The sequence below is a fragment of the Lissotriton helveticus genome, chromosome 6, assembly GCF_964261635.1.
Source record: "Lissotriton helveticus chromosome 6, aLisHel1.1, whole genome shotgun sequence".
NCBI classification, from domain to species: Eukaryota; Metazoa; Chordata; class Amphibia; order Caudata; family Salamandridae; genus Lissotriton; species Lissotriton helveticus.
Window position 1 is genome coordinate 493,884,846 of NC_136067.1, and position 9,609 is coordinate 493,894,454.

General features: G+C 44.6%; 1 pseudogene; it reads left to right on the forward strand.

Annotated features, from left to right (window-relative positions):
- The first annotated feature begins 3,969 nt into the window (after window positions 1-3,969).
- On the forward strand, window positions 3,970-9,095 carry LOC144762364 (SNW domain-containing protein 1 pseudogene; annotated as a pseudogene).
- The last annotated feature ends 514 nt before the right edge of the window (window positions 9,096-9,609 follow it).

The window sequence follows — 9,609 nt, forward strand, 5'->3', positions numbered from 1 at the left end:
AAGACTATTTTTGCAGTAGATTGCTCAAGATACTTTAAAATCACACTGCGTCTCCTTATACAGCGAAGTCCGTTAACATTCCAAGATATGAAATCCATACTATTGTGAGTCATAGAAAAATCCACATCTCCTCCCTCCTGCCTTAATAGCGATATGGCCTTCTACGCAGTGTTGTTTAATTTGGGGTCTTTGTGAGTGTCTATAAAATGAGGACATGTTTTTATTCTTTTTTTCCCCTACGCCCTCCCTCCCCCCCCTTTTGCAACCCCGAACCCTCTCTACCTCCCTGGGGAACCCTCCTTTCTTTTCTGAGCATTCCGCTCTTAGACGGATCCTCCCCCACCCCGTGCATATTTGTGAAAAGATGTCTAATAAAATTATATATAATCAAATTTTCCGTATCGATTGTTACCTGGAATAGGTGTGTAGCGCACTTCGAATCTAACTATTAGTTGCCCGACTAAATTCTCCCCATGTTTCTGTACCTATGTCTTTCACCCCTTTCCTGTGGCCCCAACTACCTGCATCTCTTCTCCATTTGGTCCTTTGTTATCTGTTCTTATTTTTTCAATCAGGCTGTCCGCTTCCTCCAGATGTCGGATGATATGCATGTGGTTATTCAACATCACCCGGAGTGAAGCAGGAAATTTCAGTTGAGTGTGTGCCCCCAGGGAATTAAAGATTGCCAGTCTCTTACCCATTTCCCATTGCCTTAATGCTGTAATGTGTGATACATCAAAACGAATTGTAAAGGAAAATGGTGTAGAAAAGGACACTGATTTTATAGAACCTGCTTTGAGGGCCAACGACAAAATCCTCTCCTTGATGGCGTAAGTGAGAAAGTTGACCAAGATTTTTCTTGGACGTTCTTTCCCTGTATTTCGCCTAAAAGGATCATGGTGAACTCTCTGGATGTCATCCAGTAGTTCTTGATCTGAGTCAGAGGAGTCTTTTAATACTGTCGTTTTAAGAACTGCAACAATGAATGCCTTAATGTCCTTCCCTTCAAGATCCTCAGGGATATTCAGGAATTTTAAATTATTTTTCCTCGAGTGATTTTCAAGTCTTTCAAGATCTTCTCTCATTTCCCGATTCTGCTGGACCAATTTATCGATGTTAACTACAGATGTAGTAAGGGCATCTTTGATCTTAAAATAAACAAAAGAAATCCAACATGTAATAGGGAGGGTGAGTGATCAATGAATGTTGAAGCACTCAGTGTTTGTGAAAATACCCCTCACACACCAACAGGCCCCTTGGTGTCATGCTTCATCATCGGGGTCTTCGCACCCCTCTATCGGGATGCGGCGTGCTGCGACCAACGACTACGTGGGAGCACTTAAGGTATTGGCTATGTGTGGTGTACAGTGTGTGGGTTATGTTTTTAAGTGAGTAGGGTGTGTGGTGAAAAAAGTTAAAAAGTACCTGGCGCTAGAGTGGAAAAGAATTATTTTTTTATTCTGTGCTCTGGCTGGTACCGTTAAAAGAAAGAGCAGGGCGAGGTCAAACCTGTTGTATTAATGAACAGGACCTCTGATGTGCTTTTGTGTCGACATGTTTCGGAGACAAGCTCCTTCTTCAGGACAGGGGCACAGACTCCCTTCCCTACTCACGTCTTTTACTACATAAAAATGTGTATTTACATAAAAGTGAAAGTTTAATAGGCTAAGTGTGCCTACAGCGGTCTGCTACAAGCACAATGACCTGTAGAAAGACAAAAAAATGTATGTCACCTAATGGTTACCCATGTAGCGGGTAGTTCATACAGGTGCAGTCACCTGGAACCTCACCATTTGCTTTTAATAAGCTTGAAGAGAAAAAAGAACTCACAACACAAACAACATAAAACACATAAGGTACTAGGATTTTACTGTACGTTATATTCATACTTCTGAAGCTTGGTTTGTTGGCTTCATGAGCAATATAGGAACGTCGGGGTGTTGCTTCAATGGCTATCTGTAGTGAAGAATGATGAGGCTTTTACAATCCACTCTGTAACACTTACTTATATAGATGGTTTCAGGTGTTTCTGGCCTATTGGTACTCCATCACTATTATACTCACAAAGTCAGGACGCTTTGATCACCGCCTTACCCCGCACGCTGCTCCGCTGTAGTGGAGTCAGGTAGCGGTCATTGTTATTTATAGCCCATTTCGTTAATTGGGCGGAAGGGAAACCGTCCCATGTATGGGTATTCCGCTCTGTAGCCATACAGGGCGTCTGTATGTTCCAGACGAGGTAACACAGGATTAGCGTCTGCGAGCGCCTGTGGTCGCTTCTGAGCATGCGCGGCCGCCTGCCACTGATCCATGGCGCATGCGTACTGAAAGATGTCTGTTCTTAGCGCATGCGCACCTAACATACGCATCCTACGTTCAGTGGCCACAATGCGCGTGTGAAGTCTACCGACTATCGATCTCATCTCATTCCGAGTGGTGATACCAGTGCAAAGTAGAATAGGAAGGAGAGACTTAGCCTCCTGTTTACTGAGAGAATCCTGGCTTCGGACCCAAAATCTTCCTAATTGACAGACTGACATTGTCGTATCTTTACTGTATATAGTGCGCGTGCTTTAATTAGGATTATTGTAGCGTTGCTATTGTCTAAGTGTGCACGAACCCTTTAGGAGGGATAAATGAATAACACCATATAAAAAAAGAACCATACGTATGATTACAGAATTTCAGATATTTGGAATTCGTGGTCTTTTTTATATATCTCCTATCGGACACCGTTATTTAGAGATGACAAATATTGTTTTGTTCAGTCAATGTATTGCGCAATGGTAGTCTCTTATGCTGATAATTGACTCCATGGGACGTCATCATTGAGCCCATTCAGATGGGTGCCCAGACGGAACACCCACCGCTGTTCTTTCTGGAAGAGGCCCACATCAGAGGGTAACTGTTCAATGATGGTCCACTTTAGATCGTTTACGCAATGTTGGGATGTCAAGAAGTGCGTGGCCATTTTCGTAGTACTTTTTTTACAACGCACATTGCTCTTATGTTCGTTCATTCGCGTTTTTATGGCTCGTGTGGTCATGCCCACATACTCCAGATTACATGGGCATTTTATAAGGTAGATCACGTTTTTTGAATTACAATTCGTGAACCTCCTTTGTTCCCATGTGGAGCCATTGCTGAAGTTGAGTGTGGTACTTTTTGTAGTCAGATGACAGCTGCTGCAGTTCCCGCATGGGAAATGTCCCCGGATGCTGATGGTTGGTTGTGCGGACACCATTGTTGGTTTTGGTCGGGTGTGTACCAAAATGTCTTTGAGGTTACGTCCCCTGCGGTGTGCGAACATTGGTTTTTCCAGGTCTAGTTCACCGCATGTTAGTATCCTCCAATGTCTGTTAACAAGTTTGGACACCTCGTTGGACACTGTGTTGTACGTCGTGATACAAATGGGTCGTTTACTTTCAGTTGGATCCCTGATTCGTTCCTCTAACAACGCCTCTCTGTTATTGTTTTTTGCCCTCTTGAAGGCTTTGTTAATAATCCTGTTGGGATATTCTCGTAATTTGAGTTTTTCTTTCAAATCATCCGCCTGCCTCTTGAATTGGGACATGTCTGTACAATTACGCCTTAGGCGTAGAAACTGACCGTATGGCAAGTTCTCACGCAGATGTCGAGGATGAAAACTGTCATACCTCAATAGACAGTTTCTAGAGGTTGGCTTAAAGTGAGTCGTGGTTTTCAACACCCCTGCTTCTGCGTAAATGTTGAGGTCCAAAAACACCAAAGTCTGGTCTGAAATGGTGATTGTGAAGTTCAGGAAAGCGTTCTGGTTGTTGAGCCATTCCAAAAAACTCATCGCGGATAGGCGATCACCTTCCCTATGTGCACCACCTTGAGACAAGCAAAATCCTCCACGAACAGAACCCATTCAGGTCGAAGATAAAATGCTGGAAGAGGTATATCGACGACATTCTGGTCATATGGGAAGGTGATCGCCTATCCGCGATGAGTTTTTTGGAATGGCTCAACAACCAGAACGCTTTCCTGAACTTCACAATCACCATTTCAGACCAGACTTTGGTGTTTTTGGACCTCAACATTTACGCAGAAGCAGGGGTGTTGAAAACCACGACTCACTTCAAGCCAACCTCTAGAAACTGTCTATTGAGGTATGACAGTTTTCATCCTCGACATCTGCGTGAGAACTTGCCATACGGTCAGTTTCTACGCCTAAGGCGTAATTGTACAGACATGTCCCAATTCAAGAGGCAGGCGGATGATTTGAAAGAAAAACTCAAATTACGAGAATATCCCAACAGGATTATTAACAAAGCCTTCAAGAGGGCAAAAAACAATAACAGAGAGGCGTTGTTAGAGGAACGAATCAGGGATCCAACTGAAAGTAAACGACCCATTTGTATCACGACGTACAACACAGTGTCCAACGAGGTGTCCAAACTTGTTAACAGACATTGGAGGATACTAACATGCGGTGAACTAGACCTGAAAAACCAATGTTCGCACACCGCAGGGGACGTAACCTCAAAGACATTTTGGTACACACCCGACCAAAACCAACAATGGTGTCCGCACAACCAACCATCAGCATCCGGGGACATTTCCCATGCGGGAACTGCAGCAGCTGTCATCTGACTACAAAAAGTACCACACTCAACTTCAGCAATGGCTCCACATGGGAACAAAGGAGGTTCACGAATTGTAATTCAAAAAACGTGATCTACCTTATAAAATGCCCATGTAATCTGGAGTATGTGGGCATGACCACACGAGCCATAAAAACGCGAATGAACGAACATAAGAGCAATGTGCGTTGTAAAAAAAGTACTACGAAAATGGCCACGCACTTCTTGACATCCCAACATTGCGTAAACGATCTAAAGTGGACCATCATTGAACAGTTACCCTCTGATGTGGGCCTCTTCCAGAAAGAACAGCGGTGGGTGTTCCGTCTGGGCACCCATCTGAATGGGCTCAATGATGACGTCCCATGGAGTCAATTATCAGCATAAGAGACTACCATTGCGCAATACATTAACTGAACAAAACAATATTTGTCATCTCTAAATAACGGTGTCCGATAGGAGATATATAAAAAAGACCACGAATTCCAAATATCTGAAATTCTGTAATCATACGTATGGTTCTTTTTTTATATGGTGTTATTCATTTATCCCTCCTAAAGGGTTCGTGCACACTTAGACAATAGCAACGCTACAATAATCCTAATTAAAGCACGCGCACTATATACAGTAAAGATACGACAATGTCAGTCTGTCAATTAGGAAGATTTTGGGTCCGAAGCCAGGATTCTCTCAGTAAACAGGAGGCTAAGTCTCTCCTTCCTATTCTACTTTGCACTGGTATCACCACTCGGAATGAGATGAGATCGATAGTCGGTAGACTTCACACGCGCATTGTGGCCACTGAACGTAGGATGCGTATGTTAGGTGCGCATGCGCAAAGAACAGACATCTTTCAGTACGCATGCGCCATGGATCAGTGGCAGGCGGCCGCGCATGCTCAGAAGCGACCACAGGCGCTCGCAGACGCTAATCCTGTGTTACCTCGTCTGGAACATACAGACGCCCTGTATGGCTACAGAGCGGAATACCCATACATGGGACGGTTTCCCTTCCGCCCAATTAACGAAATGGGCTATAAATAACAATGACCGCTACCTGACTCCACTACAGCGGAGCAGCGTGCGGGGTAAGGCGGTGATCAAAGCGTCCTGACTTTGTGAGTATAATAGTGATGGAGTACCAATAGGCCAGAAACACCTGAAACCATCTATATAAGTAAGTGTTACAGAGTGGATTGTAAAAGCCTCATCATTCTTCACTACAGATAGCCATTGAAGCAACACCCCGACGTTCCTATATTGCTCATGAAGCCAACAAACCAAGCTTCAGAAGTATGAATATAACGTACAGTAAAATCCTAGTACCTTATGTGTTTTATGTTGTTTGTGTTGTGAGTTCTTTTTTCTCTTCAAGCTTATTAAAAGCAAATGGTGAGGTTCCAGGTGACTGCACCTGTATGAACTACCCGCTACATGGGTAACCATTAGGTGACATACATTTTTTTGTCTTTCTACAGGTCATTGTGCTTGTAGCAGACCGCTGTAGGCACACTTAGCCTATTAAACTTTCACTTTTATGTAAATACACATTTTTATGTAGTAAAAGACGTGAGTAGGGAAGGGAGTCTGTGCCCCTGTCCTGAAGAAGGAGCTTGTCTCCGAAACATGTCGACACAAAAGCACATCAGAGGTCCTGTTCATTAATACAACAGGTTTGACCTCGCCCTGCACTTTCTTTTAACGGTACCAGCCAGAGCACAGAATAAAAAAAAATTTCTTTTCCACTCTAGCGCCAGGTACTTTTTAACTTTTTTCACCACACACCCTACTCACTTAAAAACATAACCCACACACTGTACACCACACATAGCCAATACCTTAAGTGCTCCCACGTAGTCGTTGGTCGCAGCACGCCGCATCCCGATAGAGGGGTGCGAAGACCCCGATGATGAAGCATGACACCAAGGGGCCTGTTGGTGTGTGAGGGGTATTTTCACAAACACTGAGTGCTTCAACATTCATTGATCACTCACCCTCCCTATTACATGTTGGATTTCTTTTGTTTATTTGAATGTCTATTGGAGCACAAATCCAACGATTGGCTCTGCCTCCTCCCTGTGTTTTTGATATCATCTTTGTTTTTAGGCATTTCCGCTTCTAGGGCATCCGTCCTTTTTGAGACTTCTTCCACTTTTTGGGCAAGTGCCTCACAATAGGCCTGTATAGCTGTTTGATTAGCCTCTTATGTGGTAAACCGTCTCCCTATATCATCTCTTAGACCCAATAAAATATCTGCCAGAGTTTGCGGGACGGTTGGTGCGAATGTTGTAATATCCAGGGAGCTACTATTAGGGGCATCCTCTTTGTGTCCAGATATTTCCTTCGGTTGCTCTATATCTTGGATATCTAGAGCTGAAAAGCTATTAGAAAGTTCCGCAGCCGAATGCACTATTTCAAGCATATTGGTTGTAGAGGGTGAAGACGGTTGCGGGGGTGGGCTAGACTGAGTAGGCGTGGATGTAGATGAAGATGAGGGATTCACATTAGCTATATCCTCTGTGGGAACCTCTTCCCTATTAGCTTCTGCATCTTCATTTATTGTGCTCGTTGTAGCCTTCACTGCCGCCATCTCTTTTCTTCCACTTGATGTGCTAGCAGAGAGAACCTTGTAATAGGATTTTAGTGATGGAGTTACTCTCACTACAGCTGGTGGCCCGCCTTTTGTCTTTTTCTTGCTCTTTCCTTTCCCTGGCGGTGTGTCTGGTCCGCTGTGATCTCCCTTCCCCTTCCCCTTCCTTTTCTGTGCTATAGCTTTAATAAGGGTTAGCGGGGGGGGGGGGAATTGATGGTCTAGAGGTTAGAGGCCCGGTTACGGAGAGTATACCTGCCAACTGGAGGGAGAATCCTAGATACCACAGACCCTGGCTTATCTAAAATATCTGGGGAAGGGCCGGGGTGTAGGTGAGTATTGTCCTGATTGTTTATCTCCATAAAATGCTCCCCACCTCCACCACTGTTGGAAATCCCTGAGTGGTAAATAAACACTGGAGGGACGTAGGGCGCAGTATCTAAGGCGCCCCGAACATTGGAGGATTTTGGAGATGGAGGCGCTTTTCCAGATATCCATGTGGCGCAATACCCACTGGAAATGGGCAAAAAGAAGAAAACATCCAATGCTCTTGCAGTTCAGGTGGATGCAGAAGGGAAAATCAAATATGATTCGATTGCTCGGCAAGGGCAGGCTAAAGACAAGGTTATTTACAGTAAGTACACAGACCTGGTTCCAAAGGACGTCATGGACGAAGATGACCCTGATCTTGCTCGACCAGATGAAGAAGCTGTGAGGGAGTTAACTGAGAAGACACGATTGGCACTGGAAAAATCTGTCTCCCAGAAGGTGGCCGCTGCCATGCCTGTGTGGGCAGCAGATAAGCTGGCACCAGCCCAGTACATCAGGAATACACCATCCCAGCAGGGTGTTGCTTTCAACTCTGGAGCAAAACAAAGGGTTATTCGGATGGTGGAGATGCAGAAAGATCCCATGGAACCACCTCGATTGAAAAATAACAAGAAGATTCCGCGTGAACCTACATTACCCCCGGCACCAGTCATGCACTCTCCTAGCAGAAAGATGACGGTGAAAGAGCAGCAAGAGTGGAAAATCCCCCCTGCATTTCTAACTGGAAAACGCAAAGGGCTACACTATCCCATTGGACAAGCACCTGGCTGCCGACGGTAGAGGGCTTCAGACCGTGCACATCAATGAAAACTTTGCCAAACTTGCTGAAGCTTTGTACATTGCTGACAGGAAGGCTCGTGAGGCAGAGGAGATGCGCGCTCAGGTGGAGCGGAAGATGGCACATAAAGAGAAAGAGAAGAAAGTGGAGAAGTTGTGAGAGCTGGCTCAGATCGCCAGAGAGAGACGAGCAGGCATCAAAACCCATGTAGAGAAAGCGGAGGATGGTGAAGCTCGTGAACGGGAGGAAATCCGCCAAGACCGACGGAAAGATAGACAGCACGACAGGAATATCTCACGGGCTGCCCCTGATAAGAGATCTAAATTGCAGCGAAATGAAGATGGAGATATTAGTGAAATAATTGCCGTAGGGCAGCCTAACATTCGTCCCACTACAGAGGTCCAATATGACCAGCGACTCTTTAACCAAAACAAGGGTATGGACAGTGGTTTTGCTGGAGGAGAAGATGAGGTTTACAATGTGTATGACCAACCATTGCGAGGAGGTAAGGAGGTGGCACAGAATATCTGCCAAGCAAGAACGCAGATAAAGACATCTATGGAGACGACCTGGATACGCTAATGAAAACCAACAGGTTTGTTCCTGATAAAGAATTTTCAGGCTCAGACCGTCGACAATGATGTGAGGGCCCTGTACAGTTTGAGGAAGATCCTTTTCGGCTTGATAAGTTCTTGGAAGAAGCCAAACAGCACGGCGCTTCAAAAAGGCCTTCTGATAGTAGCCGGTCAAAAGAGCATGACCATGAAGGCAAGAAGAGGCGGAAAGAGTAATGGAAGTATGTGAAACCCAGGACAGACTAGATATTATTAACTTGCGGTGATCCAACATGTTCTGAACAGGACATAAAGGTTTTCCTTGAAATGGAAATGAACAAAGAAACTTTGAACGCATTACATTCACGTTGGAATGTAGCTTTTAAAAAAGCAGTTTTTAAAGTATCATTAAACCCAAACATGCATGCCTCTCTGTCCAAGGCTCCTGTGGTATACAGTGGTGATGAATTATATTTGCCACGTATGTAGCTCAAGACAGTAAGGCCATAACTGTTATATTTAAATAAGGGGCTTGTAACTAAATACAAGAAATGTACATATTTACTTAGGCTGCATTTGTAGGGTTTCCCAGTGCAGCTGACCTCACATAGATTAGGCATCCAAATCTGCTTGCATTCTCCCTTATTATCCTACTACATGGTCAAGGTGATTGTATACAGGAGTCCCCCCTGAGCTCCTGAGGCAACCCTCTTGCTCTGTTTCGCAAAGCATTGAAAACCTGGCTTTTCTC